At 46.3% G+C, this 23,483-nt stretch overlaps 1 pseudogene across 1 annotated transcript; it reads left to right on the top strand.

Annotated features, from left to right (window-relative positions):
• The first annotated feature begins 9,525 nt into the window (after positions 1 to 9,525).
• LOC311189409 (opsin-3-like) lies at positions 9,526 to 20,014 on the top strand (annotated as a pseudogene). The gene is made up of 4 exons: positions 9,526 to 9,877; positions 16,581 to 16,900; positions 18,347 to 18,591; positions 19,748 to 20,014. The product of its transcript is annotated as an opsin-3-like (transcript).
• Positions 20,015 to 23,483: the final 3,469 nt, after the last annotated feature.

Below are 23,483 nucleotides of genomic sequence, written 5' to 3'. Positions count from 1 at the left end.
CTTTGTGGAATTGCACAAATATTATAAACTGTACCACTGGTGGGGACCTAAAAAACAGTTGGTTGTGGCTGATCCCTTCATTACGGCATTTAGTCAGTGCCGCCTGCTTGTGTCAGAATTACTCAAAACCATACCCAGCAGCAATGAGGTGTGATAGTAGCACAAGCTATAAAAATTTAGAACACACTAAGAAATCCCTCTGTCAAGTCCCTCAAACTATGGGCAATTGTGATGACTCCCCTATATATGCTCCACGACAATTAACTTGGGTATGTTCAGATGGGACGATTACAGATATGTTAAACCCTCTTAATCCCGGTTTGCAGTGTACCTTTGGAATACCGTCATTATGTCCATCTTTTTACTCTGAGAAGTTCATTTTCCCAGGGTTGTGGCATTCCCGTACCAAACGGACTACAGACACGTCTGGATGGACTGTATCTCAGAAGCTGGCAGTATGGGCTGAAGGATTCTTTGGATTAGGAATAGGTCATCTTAGGACCAGAATTATGTTGTCCAACTTAACTGCACAAGTGGAAGCCTTAGCAGCCCTTACTAATGAAAATTTTGATTTGCTCAACGAACAAGTACAAGCCGTCTCAAAAGTTGCACTTCAAAACCGGCTCGCGCTAGATATGATACTACTTAAAGAACAAGGGGTATGTGGACTCTTGAAAGCAAACCATGAGCAGGAAGAATGCTGTGTTACAATCCCTAATGTGTCACTACCTCTTCGAGAAAACCTCCAGGAGATGAAGAAGATAGCTGAAGTCACACATGAACTGCAAGAACAAATAAAGGACACTTGGTTGGGAAATATTTTTGGTAGAATAGGATGGGTATTTTCGGGGTGGATTACTAACCTGTTGCAAACCTTAATTGTTATTATAATTTGCATTATTATAGTAAGTATTGCTATCAGTTGTATCAAAAGAATCATGGTAAAATCCATCTCTCATGTAAGGGTTCACTTAAAAAACGAGGAATATGTAGCTCTGCTAAAGTATGCAGATGAAACCCATGCATCTGCCAATAATAACATATAAGTGGTTGAATTGTGACTCAGGTCACGGGGTGGAATGTAAGGCTGAGCTATACACACAGGCTTCAATAGTGCCTAAACAGAGCAGGCGGCCTACGGGGAGTTGTAATACACAACTCAGTCTTGGGCTGCTTTTAAGCTCTTTGTCTGCGGAGACACCTCATGGGGAGCTGTGTAGATGGCTCCGACTTGAGTTGTGTTGTAAACAGACTGAAGCGGGCACTTCACAAAACCTGAAAAACTTGTATGGAGCCTTGCTAAGCCTTGGCTTCCTTCCACAGACATATGTCCTGAGTCCCAATCAAACCACTACTCAAACTGTTTGACAAGCCCTAAGGGTCCGCATTTGGTTTCGATGGGCCAAGACAATGGGAATATGCAAGAGATAGGGCCGGAGGTGTCAGGCCCAGCCCTGCATCCTGTCGCACACATCAGCAAAATGAACCAAATAAAAGCCCTGGCATTCGAGCTAATATTGGGAGCCGTTCCTCCAACCTTAGGAGGAGACCCTTCCCCCTTAGCCGGGCGGCTGGCTGAGGTAATGTATTGGGAGCCCTTACCTGAGAGACGGGGTAAGTGGCTATTTGATATGTTTTAAGTGTGTCGTTTTGAGTGACTAACGTATGGGTAATATTTTGTGTGCTTGTGAGCTGTGATCCTATGTTTTAGGGAAGCCACATGGTTGTAATAAGAGTATTTTGTAGATCTTTGTGATCGTAGGGAAGCTAATTGCCTACGGCAAGTGTAACCGTGGGGTTTGTGACTGTTGTAGATCATTTTATTGTGTGCTGTGTTGGCAGCAGAGTATTTTGTGGATCTTTGTGATTGTAATATTTTGTGTGCTTGTGAGCTGTGATCCTATGTTTTAGGGAAGCCACAGTGGTTGTAGTAAGAGTATTTTGTGGATCTTTTGTGATTGTAATCAGTGTGGTCATACTTCCAAACTGCAATAGTGAATTCCCCATTGTATCCAACAATAACCTGCAAGTGACGTACTGAATCTGCATTCTGGTTTTTTTTTAAATAAATTACTATTAATTCTATTTTAAAAACCTGTGGTTCAGTGTCTTTCCGTCACATCTTGTAACTAGAAAAATCAATAGAACTGTCTGATATTTATTTTGATATCTGTCACAGTTTTCCCTCTAGCAAACTGCTACAGTTCAACCTGAATTGCATTATTTTCCATGTCTAGGTCTTTCCCCCCCCCCTCCAATTTATTTTACTCTCTTGCGTATTATCAAGGCTGCACAGAAGAGCCTTGGCCATATCTATTTTCTTAATGTTATTAAACATAGAAATAAGAATTCCCACATGATACATTGTTCAAAACAATTTTTAACAAAGTTTTTAGCCAGACTCTCATGTTAAGACCTGGAGATAAGGCAGCATTGATGTCACCGCAGGGCACCACCCTGGCAGACACAACACACAAAGACGACTGCTGTCATACTCCAGTCACATTTCTGCAGCACAAAATATGACCACTGCAACAGAAAGACTCATAAAATCATTGAATAACAGGGAAGAAGTAGATGTCAATGTGCTATTTCTGCAGGCTGTTTTGGGAGAAAGGATGAAGAGTGAAGCTTTGGGGAAACATGTTGAGAAGGAAGAGCAGCAAAGATGTATTAAGCTGGGCCACTGTGATTAAGGCAGGAAAGGAAGACCAAAGAGTTATAGGTAAGGATGGGAGCCCTGCTGATACTGCAAGGAGTAGTTTGTATAATCCAGCTATGACAGTAACCACTGTCGCTTGGAAAAGTGCCTTAGAGTAGTTCAACATGCTGTTTGTCCTATTTTATTATATAAATAACATGATACTTGAATCAAATCCAGACTGACCCCTGGAGAGACGCCTGTCAGGCCCAGGATCTTTTCAGTGAGACACTCATTAATTAAAAATAAGGCCTCTATTTCATATAATTTAAGACAGTAGCTATTATTTAAATTCTTAAGATATTAAATCATTTATTTGATCTCTGAGAAAAAATTTCACAACAGAACAATCTCTTGGAAAAAACTCCAATACTTACCCCCAGTGACAAAAACTTTTGCTCTTCTACAGTATGTGAAGGCATTGACATTCCTTTACAGGTCTGAAATCATTAGTAAAACAGTTAATCAGATAAGAAACATTAGAAGAATACACATACAGTCATTCCAATTTTCTGTAGCATATAGAATAGCTGTTTGCATAATGTTTACAGCCTCTTGTTAAAAGCAAACTGATTATAACATTGACTTAGATACTAGCATCAATAAAATGGGAACAGGGTACCCTTTCCATTCAAGTAATAAATCTCTGATCTGAAAACCTAAATCCTTTATCAGTCATACTCCAACAGAAAGCCAGAGTGCTAGCTGGTGCCAAAACAAGCCTTCACAGGTGTCTGCATGCTTAAAGCAGTTCAGGAAAAGAATCAAACCAACTGCCTTTGTTTCAGACAGAAAAGCCTATTGTGGCCTCTATTTGTATAAAGAAAGTGCAGTTACTTCTCTACTGCTTGCATATATATATATATATGTTGTATAATGCATAGTTTCTATTTTATCTATTTTGTGTTGGGTATTAACATGCAAAGACTGCAAGTTTCTGAAACTCAGTGGAATTATTCTGTTCATTCACTACAAAAGCACAGGAATACAAAAAACCCAACACAGACGGGGACCAATTCAGTGTCCCTTCTAAACCCATCATTTGAGCAACTTCTGCTTGTCTCTCTATGTATCAAACATTGCTACTAATGATAAAGTATTTTCTTGATTTTTGGAGTGAGCAATAGCATGGCTAACACCCACCTCTCACAGGAAACAAAAACTGTTACTGTAATCAAGCTATGCAGAATTAAATGAGCACACATTTGATTTTTTTTTTTCTTTGAAATCTGGGCTAGTAGGTAGTTCATTTACTCTGTCCTAGAGACTAACCATGGATTCTGAAAACTGTAACTTGGGATGACAGTAGATTTGACAAAAGTCTCTGAAAACTTTGACAATTAGTGAAAGAGCTTATTTTTTCTAGGCAGGTGTAAATAAAAGGCCGTTCACTCATCATTTAAACGAGAGCATTGCTTCTTTCCAGACCTTTAAGAGAGGAGTCTTCAACCTCTTGATGGTATAAAATAGCAAGTGATTTATTTAAATGTGTAGTTAGCAGATTTCCTCAGGATTTCTCATATTTTTCCTTTATTTTTTAAATTTAAAACTTTCATAAAACTGCCAATTGGCTCTTTAATAAATGCTCTTCTAACATCAGTGTGAATCAAAGGTTTCAGCAGTGTGAAGTCCTTACTAAATCACAGCCTAGCAATAGAAACACCCAGTTCAATCCCACCCACACCTCCCTTTTTTCAGATGCTTTACAGGAAAAGATTTAACTGCTTATCAGCTATTAGCCACATGGAAACTTAATAGTCACATAGGAGACAAGAAATATTGCATCCCTCTTCACACACAATCACAACTGCTGCAAAGTTAATTGGGGAAATTTATTTTGCTAGAACCAGTAAATCATATATTACAACCATAATTACTTATGAACTAGGCATTTCAAAGTGATTTGATCCATAGCTGTGTGAACTAATTAGGGATCTCCTCAGCAGAGCAGCATACCTACAAGAAGAGGTAGATGTTCTCAAAGATAAACTAGACAGGCTCATGAGCATCAGGGAGGCTGAAATAAAGATAGATTGGAGGAGCCAGGTTCTGTCCTCCCAGCCACAGAAATGTGAGATCCCAGCTGACAGCGCCCAGGACCAGAGGGACCCTGTACCCTTCCCCAGGCAGGACAGTCTTAATGGAAGGGATGAATGGAAGCAGGTACATGACAAGGGTAGTAGGAGAGTGCCTTCCATGCCTGTCCTTCCTCCTCAAGTTCCTCTGAGCAATAGATACGAGGCCCTACTAGAAGGGGACCAGCCAGGTAATGAGACAGCTGATAGGAAAATGACTCCTGAGGTTGTGTTCCCTAGGACAAGACCCCCTAAGCATACTATCAAAACAGGCTCTGTTAAAACAAAAAGACAGGTCATTGCTTTAGGTGATTCCCGTTTGGAGGGAACTGAGGGCCCGATCTGTAGGCTGGACCCTCTACACAGGGAAGTCTGCTGCCTTAAGGGAGCTTCAGTTAGGGACTTAACAAAGAGACTCCCAACCTTGGTCAGGCACACGGACTATTACCCGCTTTGAATTTTCCAAATTGGTAGTAATGAAATACATAAAACTGGGGACCTTTAGGGAAGATTTAAGGGCCCTGGGACGCATGGTACAAGGATCTGGAGCAAAGGTTGTGTTTTCCTCCATCATTCCTACTACGGGGAATGGGGAGGGATGGAAGGAGAAGAGCCAGGAAATTACTACCTGGCTCAGAGCATGGTGTGAGAAACAGAACTTTGGGTTCTTTGACAATGAGCTAGCTCTAGACTCATCAGCCTTGCCTTCCAGGGATGGGGAGAACTTAATCCCAAGGGGCAGAAGGAGACTGTGAAAGAAGCTTGAGGGGCTCATTAATAGAGCTTTAAACTAGATAGGAAGGGGGAGGGGGACAGGGCCAGGCTAGATGGCAAAAATCTGGTTGTGGTGGACAAGTTATTGAGGAACAGTGTGCTGGCAATGACCTCCGGTCAGCCACCCTAGTTAATCCGGGGGGTAGTGTAATAATTCAGAGTAGAAATGTAACTACTACCAATGGGCTAGGTAACTTAATCAGCTGTCACTTGGGAAACAAGGCTTCCCTGAGGAGCATAACAAGATCAATAGACCAGATGAAGTGCATCTACACAAATGCACGCAGCATGGGCAATAAACAGGAGGAATTAGAAGCCCTTGTTACTAAGGGAGACTATGATGTGATTGTCATCACTGAAACGCGGTGGGACAATTCACATGATTGGAGTACTGCAATTGCTGGTTACAAACTATACAGGTGTGACAGGCTGGGTAGGAGAGGAGGTGGGGTAGCCCTGTGTGTCAGAGAATGTTTTGACTGCCTGGAACTGGAGTATGATGATGAAAGGGTTGAGTGCCTCTGGGTAAAGATCAGAGGAAAACGAAATCAGGGAGATATAGTGATGGGGGTCTACTATAGACCACCTGATCAGGAGGAGGAAGCTGATGAGTTGGTTTTTAAACAACTGGGAGACATCTCATGACCACTAGCCCTCGTCCTTATTGGGGACTTCAATTTATCGGATGTCTCCTGGAGGTACAATACAGCAGGGAGGAAGCAGGATAGCAGATTCCTGGAGTGTTTGGAAGACAACTTCCTGACCCAGCTGGTGAATGAACCCACCAGGGAAGGTGCCTTGATGGACTTGTTGTTTGTAAACAGAGAAGGCCTAGTGGGGGATGTGAAGGTTGGAGGATGCCTGGGGCATAGGGATCATGAGTTATAGAATTCTTAGTACTGGGAGAATTAAGAAAGGGAGACACCAGAACAAGCACCTTAGACTTCCATAGGGCTGACTTTGGTCTGTTCAGGAAGCTGCTCAATAAGATTCCATGGGAGGCAGCCCTTGAGGGCAGAGGAGCCCAAGAGGGTTGGTTGCTCCTCAAGAAGGAAATCTTGGCAGTACAAGAACTGGCTGTCCCAGTCTGTCAGAAGAGGAGTTGGCAAGGAAGGAAGCCAGCTTGGCTGGTTAGGGAGATCCAGGAAGATCTTGGGGAAAAGAGGGAAAAATATGACCTTTGGAAGAAGGGGCAGGTGTCTCAGGACGACTATAGGAATTTAGAGAGATCATGTAGGGAGAAAGTCAGAAGGGCTAAAGCTGAACTGGAACTCAGACTGGACAGTTCTGTAAAAGATAATAGGAAGTCCTTCTATAGGTACATTAACAGTAAGAGGAGGATCAAGGAGAATCTCCAGCCCTTATTGGATACTGAGGGAACATTAGTGACAAGGGATAAGGGCAAGGCTGAGGTCCTTAATGCCTTCTTTACCTCAGTCTATAATAGTAAAGATGGTTATTCCCTGAGTACTCATCCTCTGGCTGACAGAGAGGGGAAGAATAGCAAAATTCCCATGGTTAAGGAGGAAATGATTAGCAACCTACTTGGCCAGTTAGACACTAACAAGTCAATGGGGCCTGATGGGATTCACCCGAGGGTGCTGAGAGAGCTGGCAGATGTGCTAGCCAAACCCCTTTCCATCATCTATCAGAAATCCTGGCAGACTGGGGAAGTTCCACTCGACTGGAGGCTGGCAGATGTTACCCCCATATATAAGAACGTCCGGAAGGAGGATCCGGGGAACTACAGGCCTGTCAGTCTGACCTCAGTCCTGGGGAAGATCATGGAGAGGGTCATCTTGGGAGTTATCATGCAGCACATGCGAGATGGCCAGGGGATCAGGCCTAGTCAACATGGGTTTACAAAAGGTAGATCCTGTCAAACTAACCTGATCACCTTCTATGACAAGGTGACCCGCTCAATGGACAAGGGGAAGGCTGTGGATGTGGTCTACCTGGAATTCAGTAAAGCCTTTGACATGGTTTCTCACAGCATTCTGACTGAGAAACTGGCTGCCACTGGCCTTGACAGGTGGACCCTCAACTGGGTTAAAAACTGGCTGGCTGGATGAGCCCAAAGGGTGGTGGGGAATGAAACCAAATCCAGCTGGAGGCCGGTCACGAGTGGCATCCCCCAGGGCTCAGTCCTGCGTCCAGTCTTGTTCAACATCTTTATCAATGACCTCGATGAAGGGATTGAATGTTCCCTCAGTAAGTTTGCAGATGACACTAAACTAGGGAGGCTCTGAACCGATTGGATGGCTCTGATCTGAACAGACTGGACCGAAGGGCTGAGACCAAGGGGATGAATTTTAACATGGCCAAGTGTAGAGTGCTGCACATGGGACATAACAACCCTATGTACCACTACAGGCTTGGGGGAGGTTGGCTGGAGAGCTGTCAGGAAGAGAAGGACCTGGGGGTGTTGGTTGACTGCAGGCTGAATAAGAGCCAGCAGTGTGCCCGGGCAGCCAAGAAGGCCAATGGCATCTTGGCTTGTATCAAAAACAGTGTGGCCAGTAGGTCTAGGGAGGTAATTGTGCCCCTGTACTCGGCAATGGTGAGGCCACACCTTGAGTACTGTGTCCAGTTCTGGGCTCCTCAGCATAAAAAGGACATTGAGGTCCTGCAGCAAGTGCAGAGAAGGGCAACCAGGCTGGTGAAGGGGCTGGAGGGCAAATCCTATGAGGAACGGCTGAGGGAGCTGGGGCTGTTTAGCTTGGAGAAAAGGAGGCTGAGGGGAGACCTTATCACCACCTACAACTACTTGAAGGGAGGTTGTAGAGCGGTGGGCAGTTGTCTCTTCAGCCAAGTAACAGGAGATAGGACAAGGGGAAATGGCATGAAGCTGTGCCAGGGTAGCTTAGATGAGATGTTAGAAAAATTTTTTTTACTGAAAGAGTTGTCAGGGCCTGAAACAGCTGCCCAGGGAAGTGGTTGAGTCACCTTCCCTGGATGTGTTCAAAAAAAGGGTTGATGACGTACTTAGGTATATGGCTTAGCTTAGGATGGGAATGGTTGGACTTGATCTTCAAAGGTCTTTTCCAACCTTGTGATTCTGTGATTTGTTCTGTAAGGAAGAATGGTGTTGTGTCTGGCAAGGTGGATAACATACTGAGCAAAAGTCACTGCACTATAGTCAGGACAGGCTGGGTTTGAAGACAGACCCAGCACAGCTGGGGGTCAGTACAGCACCCTGAATAAAACCAACTAGAGCTGTACACAGGCAGCTTGCGCAATGCTGTACCATTGCCACACAACACACAGTGGAAAGAAAGGTATAAAAGCAGGTGTAAGGTTTGGTATCGCTGCTCTGTGGCTGACAAAAATGTGTTCACTTGCATCACAAGTTCCCCTGGCCTGTGATGCTGCTGGTTGCTCTGTGAGGATGCAACTACTGGAGCCACCTCTGAGCCCTGTGGGGAAGCACCTCAGAAGCTATTGCCATAATAGGAGTTTTCATTGGCAGGTTATCTGGAGAAGCAGCCTAAGTTCAGCGGTTTCTACCTCCTCCCGGAGCAGGGCGCAGAGGTCTTGCCTGAAAAGCGGCTCCCCAGGTGAAAGTGCTGCAGAAGGCAGCCGTACCGAGCCCAAAACGCGCGGAGGATTTGAAGAGGAGGGGACAGCCACGTCCTGGCCGTGACCAGGCTGCTCACCGCAGCTTCTGAGAGGGCGAGGTGAGGTGTTTGTTGAGAAGGAGCCGTGCGGCCGCCCACGGGCATCGTGTGGCGGCCAGACCGCGCTCGCAGGCTTTATAATGCCGGGAGAAACGCCTTGACCACTGGGGCGGCGGCAGGGCCAGGGGCCGGGCCCACCTTAGACCGGCACAGAGCGAAGCCACCCGAGGGCGCGCCCTTCGTGGGCGGGCGGCCGAAGGGGGCTCCTCCTTCTCCCGCCCGCATTAGCTGTCACCGATGGGGCTCGGAGCTGGTCGGGAGGTTTAGCCCCGCTGCGGCGGGCTGCGAGCGGCGAGCCATGCCCTCGGGCAACAGCACGGGGACGACGAGCCGCCCGGAGCCCGCGGCGGCGGGACGGGAGGTGCCGGGTGAGCGGCCTCTCTTCAGCGCCGGCACCTACGAGTTGCTGGCGCTGCTCGTCGCCGCTATCGGTATGCTGGGCTTGTGCAACAACCTGCTGGTGCTGGTGCTCTACTACAAGTTCAAACGGCTCCGTACGCCCACTAACCTCTTCCTCGTCAACATCAGCCTCAGCGACCTGCTGATGGCCGTGTTCGGCGCCAGTCTCACCTTTCTGTGCTGTCTGAGGAGCCGCTGGGTGTGGGACTCCGCCGGCTGCGTCTGGGACGGCTTCAGCAACAGCCTCTTCGGTAGGTAACGGGGCCGCGTCCCCTCCCTGTGGCGCTGGGTCCCTTCTCTCGGCTGCCCTCTCCCTCCTTGCCCGCTTTCTCCGGGGCCCCGCGCACTGTCCCCAACCGTCACGTAGCTCCGCTCCAACCGTCGCTCCCCTCCTCCCTGAAGCGACCGCCGCGTCCCTCACGGCTTCGCCCCGTTCCCTCCTTCCCGCTTTGCCGGGGTGCGCGGCTCCCTCGCGGGGGAGCCGCGTTCCTCGCCGTGGGAGCCGGGGCACGGCGGGGTTGCCCGGGGCAGGGCCGGCGAGGAGCCGACCCTGGGGATCCCTCACTCCCGTGGCCCCTCTCCCGGCGGCGCCGCGCGTCAGAGTTCTGGCACGAAAGTCGACGGCGCTGAGAAAAGCGATCCGGAGCTCCCGGTAAATTCACCGCGAATCCTTCTCGGGCTCCCGCCCGGGGAGTTGCAGCGTTGGTCGAAAAGGCCCCGGAGGTGCCCGCCTGTGGCACAGCCCGGATGAGCTTTGTGTGAGGAAGGGCGGCGATCGGTGTGTGGGTGAGGAGCACGGGACGGCTCGGGCTGTCGGGCGGGCAGTGTCCCGCCTGGGTGGGGCAGGCGGCAGCCTGGACGCGCCCCTCGGGGCAGGGGCGCCCTGCCGGAGGCCGCAGCCCCCCGGTGTCCCGACTGCCCGCAGATAAAGCTCCCGGCGTGTGGCAGTCACGGCCGTGGGTTTCTCTGTTCCTGTGTGGAGTGCAAATGCTGTCTTCCAGCCGGTAGCAGTGTCACAGGCTGGTCGGGATTTGGGAAGCCACCGGTTCCCGTGAAGTGGGATTTTTAGTGCCGCAGAAGGACTGCTGCCCTGCTACTTCCACTTCCAAAATCTGTAGGGAGGAAGGTGCATGATTCCCCTGATCGATTTGACTGCTGTTGTGAAGTACAGCAAAAATCTCGGGTCTCGGAAGCTGTGGTGGATGCGGGATGTAGTTAGACATTTGTGCAATGTCTAGCTAGTGTATTGGATGATTTCTGTGGTGCACAGCTCTCTGGAATACTTGGGAAACTCAAGCATCTGCCAGCTAGGTTCTGCTAGGCAGCTAAACATCAGGCTTGCACAGGAGAAGTGAGGTGTATGTCCGTTCCTGTCTTGATCCCTCACACATTATGGTTGCTATTTTTGATCAAGGCATTTTGCATAAACGGTCTAAAAATTAGAGGTGTAGTATGGATAATAAAAAAACCCAGACTATAATCATCTCTGTCATCTTCCAAAGTGGAACAAATAGAAGGAATGAAAGAGAAACTGGCAAGCAAAGTGCTTGATCACGTGTGATTATTTTTTTCACTTTTTTCAGTTGTGATATATAATTTGTTGCTATAAATGTGTCCAGTGTTGATGCTTTCCTACATCCTTGTATTGAATAAATGCGTTCCTAAGGAAATAGAGGCAAATTCGTGGGACTTAGCTACAGTGGTTCAGCTAGCATCGCTGGCTTGCAAAATTTCATCTTCCTGTGCCTCGTGGTATTATTTTCCTCTGCCACAGTGTGCTTCAATGGGAAGAATTTGTTTTAATCATGTATTGGAAAAGCGTGTGTATGTGTGTAGTCTGTCATATGGAAGTAGAGAGTCAACGCACAACCTGATGTTCAGGAAGGTCCAATGCCTGAATTACTCTCTTCAGCTACAATGTAAAGTAATGGAAAGCTAGGCATAATTAGGTTAGTATTAGCTAGGCATAATGAAAGTAAGAGTAACTAGGCATGATTAGCTTAGCATCCAATTATAATAGCCAGATCTTGAGGCTTGAAGCTATAACAGCCTTTCCTTTTGTAAGGAGTATTGTTTTCATATTCTCTGCTCCCTTCGGCTGCTGTACATCTGCATCTGTCCTGGCTGCACAAGTAACAATGCAGATGATGTTTTTACTCACCAGATTCAGAAGTGAAGACACGTGTGCTTAGGTACAGATGTCCTCATGAGAGAGCCCATGGGAAGAGCTGCTCTCTGTCATTACAAAGCCACTCGCAGCGCCACCCATACTAGTGAGGGGGAAACAATGCAGATCCGGGAACTGAGGAGTCTCAGTCAACACTTGGCTGCCGTGGTTGTCTGTCTTGGATGGTAATCCCCATTTAATTTAGTTATACAGAGTTCCAGCATTCCTTTTTCTAACGGGCAGTGTGTCCTAGTAGGGCAGGATAGCTACTTCAGTTAAGTGCTGTGTTTAACCTGTGAGGTTCACCTTTTTATGGGGGTGTGCAGTCAACCCTCTGCTGGTCCTGCTGAGCATGCCACCCTCTCCTCATGCAAAAGCTTCTAACTCTTTTGGTCGGTTGGTCGTCAACCAAGCTGCCAGGAGCAGAGATCTGCATTTATCCTTTATCCAGTTGAGTAATACAACTCTTACATGGGAGGGTTACTGCCTGTCACTGAGAGCATAGGTTTTGGGCTGCAACTGCTGGAGAAGACACCTGACAAATAAACATAGCCAAATGTCTCCGTCAAGAGACATGGATGTGCTGTAACCTGAAGCAAGAGTTTGTTTAGTTGTGGAACACAGGCTCAGGGCATAATAATCTCTGTGTGCATCTGCTGGCACTTCACAATGAGACAAATGATTTTTGTGATACACAGGATGTGATACGTGCAAGAGAAGTTGGTATCGTGCCTGTCCAGAGGCAGTGGGTGTCTGCTGTAACACCTTCTGAAGATGGGATCAAGCCCTGAGGGTTCAGAAGTCAGCTGGTCCGATGCTGTGAGTGTAAACATGTACCTCTCAAGCATAAATTGCTTCGGCTACAAATAATGGCACCCGAGCCATCTGCCAGTAGTATTGACAGTATTATGACATTTCTGGACCGTTTGCCACTGGTACACAGCAGCTAGATTTTCATGAGATAGCAAGTAAACATTGAGATCTGGGTGCATCTTCCCTTCCAGTGACGTGAACTGGAGGATGGGAAAGTTTGTAAGCAGTTGTACAGACTGTGCTTCCCTGTGCAAAGCTGCAGTGTGTTCAACTGTTTGCAGAGAAAGAAGGGGTGCAATTAGGAAAGGTGATTGTATTTATGCACTTTAAAGCAAGCTCCCCCTCCCCCATAGCAATACTGAAGTAAGGATTAATTGCCCGAGAGTCTCCTGTGGCCCTGGCTTTAGTTACAACCTATTTTAAACCAGAGCCAAAACATTTATCAGGATATAATTGTTAGCTTCTTCATCTATGGCTCTTCTCTGCACACTGGAAGAATGATGCCCTGTGCCATCCTCTGGCATTACCGATACATGTTCTATGCACTGATTTAATTTCACTAAAAGCAGTTTGGTGGTTACTCAGCAGACAGTTTTAGGATCTCGCGTTTCAGACAGCTGGAGGCTCTATCAGCATGCTTTCAGCTTTAGCAATTTATTTGAAATGAATTAATCACTTGCAGGATTGAATGTGGAAGAGGTGCTTAATTCCGCTGTAGTTTTATAGGGGAGGTGTATATAAAATAGACTAGAAGCCTATTGTGTCCAGGAGAAATTATTTTCATCTATCTAGATTTGTTTGCAGGGGCTAAAGCTTGTTGAAAAATTAGGTGTGATACATAACTGTCACCCAAAACATTGTATTGCCTAATTGCTGAATTCAATGAGATAAGTTACTGTGTTCAGCAATACAAAACTCCAGCGTGCAGGAGCACCTTGTCTTGTCATGGTCAAATGGTTGCTGCTACTGAACTGCTGCTGCTGAGCTCATTCGTAGTCCCTCATCTGAAAGTTAAAAGGCTCTTACCCACCCTTTCAAAAGCATGTTTACTTAGATGTGGTGCATGCTTGCCAGGTAGCTTCTACAAGGTGAACACAAAAAAGGTGAATTCCTCTGTCGTGGAGAAATAAGGAGAACAGCAAACCTGAAACTACTTTTAAACAGCAGTGTCTCCAGAACCCTCCACAAGAATTAATGTGGGGTTTGCTGATGAATGCCTTGATACAGAGGCTACGTGTTTGTCGAGATACTGTAATTCTTAGTTGCCTTCCCAGATCCGTGGTGCTGGTGTTTAAGCATCCTGTTGTTAATTTGTCTTCCTTAAAAGCTTATCCTTTTGTCCTGGTTTCATCCAGGATAGAGTGAATTTTCTTTCTAGCAGTTGGTGTAATGGTGCTTGGGAGTCAGGATGATCACACCCTGATGTTTTTAGGTGCTGCCGACCAGTCAGGGACTTTTCAGTTGTTCATATTGCCCTTCAGACCAGAAGGTGGGGAGTGCTCAGGAAGCTGGGAGGGGACCCAAACTGGCCAAAGGGGCTATTCCATACCGATTACATCATGCTTGGCATAAAGGGGGGGTTTGGGGCGGAGGAGCGCACAGCTCCAGGACGCGCAGTTTTTGGGAATGGTCCAGCTCCAGGACGCCTCTGAGCTGTATGGCCTGAGTTGTGCAGTTTGGTGAGAAACTGCATTGTGTGTCACCAGTTGTTGTTATTTCTCTCTCTGCTGTCCTAGTAAACTATCCTTATCCCAACCCTCAAGGTTTGCCCCCCTCCAGAGCAAGCAGCTGGGCGGTGCTCAGTTGGCAGCTGGGGGCAGAACCATGACACCTTTTCTCAAATCAAGATGAAACATCTGTGGTATACAGCAGAAACCTCCGAAGACAGAAGGTTTATTTTCTGTTTGGCAGTGAAATGTGTAGTTTTACCCGTCTCACTGCTGTATCAGTGCATGCAACGCACTAATATGAATGTACTCAAAGAAATTGAAAGCTGGATATATGTGTGACAAAATGTCTGTGCTTCTTACTAGGTCAGATTGTGATGGAAAGACACTCAGCTGTAGGGTTTCAAACTAAAAAATGAGAATAATTTATTGAAAACCCACATGCAGATTCAATATGTCACTATTGCGAGTCTTACGGATACAATGGAGAGATGCACCAGTGCAGTTTAGAAGTAAGACTGTGCTTATCACTACCACACTAAATACTACATGTCCATTAGTCAATCAGAAGCTTAAAGCATATCAAATATTCACTTACCCATCTCTCCAGGGAAGGACTCCCAGTACGTTACCTTAGCCAACATCCTGGCCAAGGGGGAAGAGTCTCCTTGCAGAGTTGATGCTGCTCCCCCGTCTCAGACCCAGTCCCAGGGTTTTTATGTCTTTGATCTCCATGAGAGTGGGCAGGACTATGCCAGAGGGGACATGTTTGTCATTAGCAGTGTTCCCCCCTTATCTTATGCCCTATCTGCTGCACACCTTTGCATTGTCTGCGCCCACTGAAGCCAAATAGGGACCCTCTGGCTTGCCTTTATCTTCTGCTAGACAGCTGAATAGCGGCTTGATTGGGACTCAGGGTATATTGTTGAAGGAATTCAAGGCTCAACACAGGTTTTGGGTTCCTTGAATTACGCAGTGCTGCCCTGTTTAGTCTCGGTTTGCAGGATAACTCCAGTTTGAGCTATCTCCACAGCTCCCCAAGAGTTGTCTCTGTGGAGATGGGGCCTCAAGGCTGAGTAGCTTTAAAACACCCCTGGTATACTAGACATTGCTGAACCTGTTTGTGGAACTCTGAGCCAGATGATCCTTACAAAAATAAATACAAAAAATAAACATTTACAAAAATAAAATAAAATACACACAGACTTGCACACAGGTATTTATATAACTGCAGAGTGCTGTGAAATACACTCTTTTGTATTGTTTAAGGGGCCGTGTATATGAGCTTGCTGAATGAATTTTAACAGATATCAGGTGACTGATAGATGCGTGAAGAGCAGATTGGCTTTTGATCATCAAATGTCAGACCACTGAAATAGAAATCCTTATATTCTAATCAAGACAGAATTGAATTCATTAAGTTATAATAGTGTATGTGCAGGGTAATGCTGGGAGTGGGAAATAATCTGATTGCTGCCATAACACTTTCTTAAGTGTGTCATGGGGTTGAGGTGGAGAGAAAAGGAAAAGAGCAGACAAATAATTGCAGTAAAAACTATATTTTTATGATAGCAGCCAGATAGGAGGGGCCACAAAGTATAACCCAGCGTTTTCTAGGTGAGGCCCCTTCAGCAGCGTAACCTTTTGCTTTCCTGCTTGTTCCTTGGAATGCAAGGATTTACAAGAAATCTTGAAAGAAGTTGGAATTCTCCTCATCGTTTTGTTGACGTTAAAGTTGCATTTCTATGCTTTCAGTTGTTCAAAGCTCACTTTGACTTCAGTCTTGACTCTGAACTCCCGAGGTTTCTAGCACACTTGGTTATCACTTTTTCTTTTAAAAACAAAAAGACAAACCTAGTACTTCCTCCCCCCCATAAAAAACCCCAACCAACCAACTCAACCACCAACCTCCAATACCACCAAAACAAACAACCCCCCCCCAACAACTGCCAACAAAGAAAAGCCCCTTGCCACACAATCTCTGGCTTAAGGAAGTAATGCTTAGGAAAAACTATTACCACCTTCTTTTTTTTTTTTTTTTTTTTTTTTTCCCTCCTTGTCCTATTTGGACATCCTACACCATGGGTCAGATTCCAGCACCCTGCTCTGAGTCGTTCTCAAGTTCGTTTGAAGTTAGTAGTGAGTAGTGGGGTGTTCACCAAAAAGCTTATTGTATTAGATTCGTAACATGAGACAGCTAATTTTGAGTTAAGTGCTTCCTTTGTTAAGCAGGTTATTGAGAGGATTTCCATTCCATTGGCAATGTTTGTGAACTGTTTAATTGATTTTATTTTCTTTTTCTTACAGGAATTGTTTCAATTATGACTCTCACTGCTCTTGCCTATGAACGCTACATTCGCATAGTCCATGGAAAAGTGATTGACTTCTCTTGGTCTTGGCGGGCTATAACATGCATCTGGCTCTATTCATTAGCCTGGACTGGAGCACCTCTTCTGGGCTGGAACAGGTATACCCTGGAAATTCATGGATTGGGTTGCTCAGTGGACTGGAGGTCGAAAGATCCCAATGATACCTCCTTTGTGCTCCTTTTCTTCCTTAGCAGTCTCGTAGCACCTGTTGGAGTCATGGCCTATTGCTGTGGCCATATTCTCTATGCGTTAAGAATGGTAAGCCACGTCAAATACAAGACTTCTCTGAGTATAATAGTGTCAGGGAAAGTTGCTGATGCAAGTCTTGCTTCCTCTTCAGACTTTTGAATGTTTAATGGTCATCCACACCAGGGACCGCTAGATGTAAGGCTGGGGTAGAATTGACCCAGAGTTCCCAGGATGGATTTGTTGTGTAGTTTTACTGGGACGCAGGTTGCGGAACTGTTCATGTTCACAAATCCACATCAGATTCTCCCTTGAAACAGGGGGAAGAGATGACATTGTAGTTCTCCTGATTAGCTAACTCCTCCTTTTCTCTTTGCAAGTCTTGAGAAGATAACTGTACAAGTGGAGATGAAGTCCTGTTAAACCAGTTTTCTGTGTTAAGGCAAGCCATTTTAGTTCAGATTTTTCATGTCAGAAAGTGTTTGTTTCATATCCTGTGGGTAATTATTCTGGGTCTATTCAAGTTCGTGGTCAGCAGTATTGGCACAACCGATAACCATTACGAAGAACGCTCACGCACACGTCCTGTCTCTTCCGCATTTTATGACTCGCTCAGATGACACTGGGAACCTGCTGCCTACTACTCCGCTTTAAATAGAGGTTTCCTAATGCCAGCAGGGTAACAAACTAAGTGTCAGAGCAGTATAGAGAAATCTAATAATGGTATTTTCTTCTCTCTAACGTTGCTGATAAGACAATGCGGCGACGGAGAGAGACGGGACACAGCTTGATGCAAGCACGAGTCCATTTATTGTAAGGAATCATTCCTTTTTATATGCTCTGCAGACGGCTGCTTTCTTTCAAACATAGGGTGTTCGTGGGCTACATCTGATGGGTCAACGTTTTGCTGTCACAGCAGCATCTCTATCTTATCATGCTAATAGAACTTCTAAAACCTCCTCAGACAGCAGCTATACCTTAACAATAGAGGACACTTTTTCCTGGAGCCTGTCCCAGCAGGGGGCCGGCAAGGATGCTGCCACCTTGTTTAGTTTCCAGGAGGTTCACGGCCTAAAGGCTCCATCCTGTTATCTGTTAACCTGGCAGTGCTTGAGGCTTTGTTTCTCAAGCTGCGTGCCACAAGACAAATCTATGGGATTGTCTAGCTAGTTAGACAAAGGACCACTAAATCCGAAGGGGACTTGCTTACACCAGTGGGCGAGGGCAAGTTAGTTTTCTAAAATGCTTTTACTGATTAAGTGCTGCATGGTTTGTAACATCACTGGATAGTTTGCTTTCCAGTAGATTTGCTAATCTACTTCTTTTCAGATCATATTTTTACACTTCGTAGAAGCAGAAGCCTGGGAAGCATGATGTAAGCTTCCTGAGGAATTATGGTTCACAAGATAAACTGTGTAGTGACTGAGCCTAAAACTAAATTGGCAAATTACTTTAAATTGAGAACTCTTCAGTTTCAAGTGAAACAGAGCTTTTACATGTTTTCTCTTTCTTCTACAGCTTCGCTGTGTGGAAGCTTACCAGGACAGTTCAAGTCATCAAACTTCTAAAAGAAGGTGGCTAAAATGTTTTTCTTAATGATCTCCACATTCCTTATATGCTGGATGCCCTATGCAGTGCTGCCCCTCCTGGTAACGTACGGCTATAGCAACCTTGTAACTCCAACAGTATCTGTGGTGCCATCTTTCTTTGCCAAGTCAAGCACTGCTTACAATCCAGTTATCTATATCTTCATGAGTAGAAAGGTAGGTACATTAAAGACTTTCTTCTTTCAGTAATTTTAGATCTGATGTACTTTAATCTGTCAGGCCTATTTTTTAAACATTTGAACAATTAGGATAAATGGTAAATATTTACTAGAATTAAAATATCGGATCACAGAATCATCAAGTTTGGAAAAGACCTTCAGGATTATCAAGTCCAACAGTCCGCCCTACACCATGGTAACCACTAAACCATCCCCCGAAGCACCACATCTGCCTGTTCTTTGAACACTGCTAGGGGGGTGATGATAATGTGTAAAGTACTGCCCTGTCAGATACCCGATTTTTAAATGTCAGAACTCATGTATGAATACTTGCGTGAAAGGCGGGGAAGGAGTGCCAAAATCTAAGTGTCTGCTTCTGGCAATTTACCCATGAAATGGATCACTAGAAAGCCTCATCTGAATCAATCCCTTTACCACAGCAGAACTCCATCAGGCAAAATTCAGTGTATCTGGCGTTTGTGTTTTAGGAAGAAAAACCTGTGCCTCTGACTCTTCCATTACGGCAACACAAGGATCAAACAACTCAGCAGAGTGTGCTCACAAAGTAAGTATGATCACAAAAAACTCAGTGACAGCCTGTTTCGGATTTTAGACTGTGTTTAGGTAAGCAAATATGTCAGCAAAATATTTCAATATTAGTAAAATAGCAGGGAGGGAAACAATTGCCTTATGTAGAAGGAGGAAAACATCACTTTTGATTCCCTTCCTCTCCTTTTTGCCTTCCCTCTGTGGACTCCTATGAAGTGTTTCTGAGACTGTTCTTCCCCTGCTAGATGAATTGTGTGACTTTTATGAATACCCAAAGATGGGAACAGTACTAATAGCCCCTTTGGAGCATAGGCTTCTTCCTGGCAGGTTATAGGCTACAGCTCATGCTGCTGGGAATATATTACACTGCATTTCAGTGCCCTCTGCTGGGGAGGTGGTCCTGTGCAGCTTTCTGGTGCAGGGAAAAAGCACCCACTAAAAAGCCACCGTGTTTCTTACAGCACAAGAGGAACTTGGAACAAGGTGGAGAGCTGTAGAAATTTGTTATTGGGAGCCTTTTCCTCTGCTCCTCTCTTCTTCACCACATCACACCTGATGGGGAGCGCTTAGGAAGCTGTCACTTCATTGTATGTCATCTCTTGCAGTTTCGGCGATGCCTTTTGCAGCTCCTGTGCTTTCGCCTGATGAGGTTCCAGAGGACTGTGAGAGAGACACCAGCAACAGGGAATGGCAAACGACTACGTCCAATAGTTATGGCTCAGACAACAGGGGACAGGCCAAAGAAGAAAGTGACGTTCAGTTCTTCCTCTATCATTTTTGTCATCGCCAGTGACGACACTCAACAAGTAGATGACAACCATAAACAGAGTGGGACAGCAAATGTCATCCAAGTAAAGCCACTGGAGGCATGAATGGAAGAGCTGTGAGAATGAGATGGGCTTCAGCCAGTAGCCTGTTTATGTTAGCCACTGGTTTCAGTGGTGGTGTCTGTGGGCTGTCAAAGGAAACCACATTCTAGAGCTGTGAAATACCAAAGGGATTCTGCATCTGAAGCTCTGCAGGCAGTTCAGTTTTGGTTGCAGGACTGACATCTCTGCATCCATGCCAATTGCTGATGGATGGATGGATGGAGGAGTGCAACCGGGGTGGCGAAGGGTCTGGAGAAGAAGTCTTCTGGGGTGGCTGAAGTCCCTTGGTTTGCAGGGCTCGGGCAGGAGAAGTGGTGCCATTAATGCCTGGGGCTATGGTTACAGTAGAAGCCACCAGAAAGCTCCCTTGTGTGCTCAGCAAGCCCTTCTCTCAGGGCTTGCTCGGGGGACTCCCAAGTCACATACTGAAGAAAATCAAGAAATCCAAAGCACCGATGAAAAACGTCCATGCAAAGGGAGAACAGGATTTTTTTGTTGTGGTCCCTGCTCTGTGCATGTTTATCTTGCATCTGGTCATTCTGTATGGGACTAGGAAAATCATCCTTTGTGAACCACCAACCGTTTCTGGCCCCTTGGTGAAGGCATCAGAGAAGAGCCGTGTAACTTTTGCCAAAGCTGCAGCATGCACAGTGATTCTCCTGCTTCGAGCCGAGTGAATGGGCCAGACAGGTCGCTCACCTCTGTCAGCGCTACTGGCACAAAATGCCCAGGGGATTCTGTCCCAGACACTGGTGCCTGTCAGTACTGGCTGAATACCTTGGAGAACTAATCCTGATTCACCGCTGTCCGGTGGGAATGGCGCCACCAACCCTCCAAGTCAGGAATCAACATTTGCAAACGTGCTTGGAAGTAATACGGAGTTCCAGGGTGTTCTGGTTTAGCCCTGGCTGGAGGCCAGATGTCCACCGAAGTCAGTCTACTACTCCCCTTCTTAGTTGGACAGGGGAGAAAATATATATTAAGAGGCTCAGGAGTCAAATAAGGACAGGGAGAGATCACTCTGTCATCAACGTGGGCAAAACAGACTCAACACAAAGTGAAGAAGAGAAAAACTACATTATTACACTACACTACAACTACAAAGAACAGTTAAAAAACCGATTTATAGAGCATGATCAGATCTTAAAACAAACGTAACCATATCTTAAAAAACTTTCCCCCCACCATTCCCTTCTTAGCAGACTTTAGTCAGGATTATGCTCCCTTCTTCCCCCTGCTCGCAGTACAGGGGGACAGGGACTGGGAGATGGGGGCTTTGGTCAGTCCCTTGCAAGTTGGTTTCCCTCTTGGCCGGAGGGTGTGGGGGGGCATTCACTCCACACCCTCCCCCTTCTGCACCGTAGGGTCTCACCCACAGGAGATAGTCCTCCATGAACTTCTCCAACGTGAATCCTTTCCCCCGGGCTTTATCTATTCACCAGCTGCCCTGGTGTGGGTCACTGCTATGGCGGGCAGTCATAAATCACAATGTCTCTCAGTCCCAGTCCTCTGTGGGGTCACCAGCCTCCCCCGAGCAAACCTGTTCCAGTGCAAATCTCCTTCTCATGTCTGTTTCTCTCCATGGCTGCAAGTGCTGGCAGGGGTTTGTTCCAGCGTAGGGTCACGGCGCCTTCTCTGTGCCTCCACCTGCTCCATCCAGCGTGGAGCCCCTCCACGGGCTGCAGGTGGGGTCTCAGCCTTTCCCATGGGTTTCTCCACGGGCTGCAGGGGCATCTTTCTCTCCAGTACCTGGGCTGCCTCCTCCCCCGCCCTGTTCCAGCCTTGGTGTCTGTACAGCTTGTTACATCTCCTCACTCCCTTCTCCAGTGGCAAAATGCAGCTGCTTCTGGGTTGTTTTCTCCTATATGTGATTCTCAGAGGCGCTTGCTATCTTTCAGGCCGCAACTTTGGCCTTGAATTGCTCGTTGTTCATAGTTTAGGCTGGCAGAAAACTGTAACTGCTGCTTAAAAAATCTCGTCTCAGCAGCACAGCCTCACAAAACTGCAACACATGGTGACTGAACTGTAGGTAAAATCTAGATATGCTTCAAACCAGTACAGCTACAAAAGCCAGTCATTTGCCTCACACTTGCACGAATGGGCACAATGGCAGAGAAATGCACTGGCTAGCCTCCAGCTGGGTGTACTTGAGCTAAAACTGGTTGTGGCTACTTCTCTGAATAAAATTTTACCTGGCCTGTGCAGCCGCTGGATCCCGCTGCAAAGAGGGTGCCCTTTCTTGTACTTTAGGAAGCCACTGCAAGGCCAAGAGGCCAGATCAAAGCTCACGGTTTCCCTGTGCCCTGGATTCCTGGGGTCCAATATGCTTGTGCTGTCCACAGAAACCACACTCTTCCTTCCTGCCCCCTTCCCTCTCCGTGTATTGAAATTACACTCATCACATCCAAATACCAGCAGTCATTCACTACTACGTTCAGCTTTTGTCTGGGTGCTAACCAAATGCAGCGGCAAGATGCACCTCACTGGTCGGTGACTGCTGTGGGACAAGCCTGCTCTTGAGCCCGGTCGGGTGAAACGCAGCCAAGGACCGGCTTAAAGCAACGGGCGCATCGGTAACCCTAACTGGCATTTTCCCTTTGCCTCACACACAGTGCTCACCTACGCAGCACAGTGCACTGGCAAAGGCATTCTATTTTAGGAACAGCTTTAATCCAGAAGGAACAGCAGCACAGTTACCTGCAAGTCTGTAAAAGAGACTTCCTATCTTGACTACTTTGGAATTAAGAGCATTCCTGGAATGGAAACGTGGAAGTTTGGTGAGGGAGACAATGGGGTAGGCTAATAGATTGCAACTACTCACAAGCAGCTGTGGCTTGCCTTCTGCCTGTGGTTTTTCCCCACACCAGAAATGAACAACTCGGATGTTTTTGATTCATTACAAGGGAACCGATTACATCACAGCAAATAAATGTATTTTGGTGATGACCCTGAGATTAGTCTTGCATGGAGGAAGTTCTGATGGAGGATTCTATTAGTTATCTGCGGCCATATTTGCACACCGGGCAACACAAACAAGGTGGCAACAAAACAGAATCAAAGTAAATCAGTTAACACTTCAAGCACTTAACAGAGATAACATTTATTTACTTTAGTTCTTCATAGACAAGTATTAAAGCTATATTGATAGTCGCTTTCTGCCCCAGCGTCCTGTCCTTACTGGAGCCCTGGATGTGGTTGGTTCTTCATTTGTCTGTGCAGGTGTTTGTTCACCAGTATCCGTTTTGCATGGTTTAGCATGTGGAATTCTTCTTGCTCTTCTCCTTGGAGTATCAAGGAGTTCCACTTTCTCACCTGACTGTGTGTCTTCCCGAGTAGAGAGAGATTCTGTTTGTGGCAAGAGATTTTGTGTCCCCTTCCTAGCACTTTTTCCTCATCCAGTCTTTCTGGAAGGAGCGGAAAAAATATTGCTACCTTCAGCAACAGGCATTTCCTTACTAGCCTCTCTCAAGAG

The sequence above is a fragment of the Gallinula chloropus genome (genome assembly GCF_964237585.1).
Source record: "Gallinula chloropus genome assembly, chromosome: 3".
NCBI classification, from domain to species: domain Eukaryota; kingdom Metazoa; phylum Chordata; class Aves; order Gruiformes; family Rallidae; genus Gallinula; species Gallinula chloropus.
The sequence above is the reverse complement of the archived record's forward strand: the minus strand, read 5'-3'. Positions and strand labels throughout refer to the sequence as shown.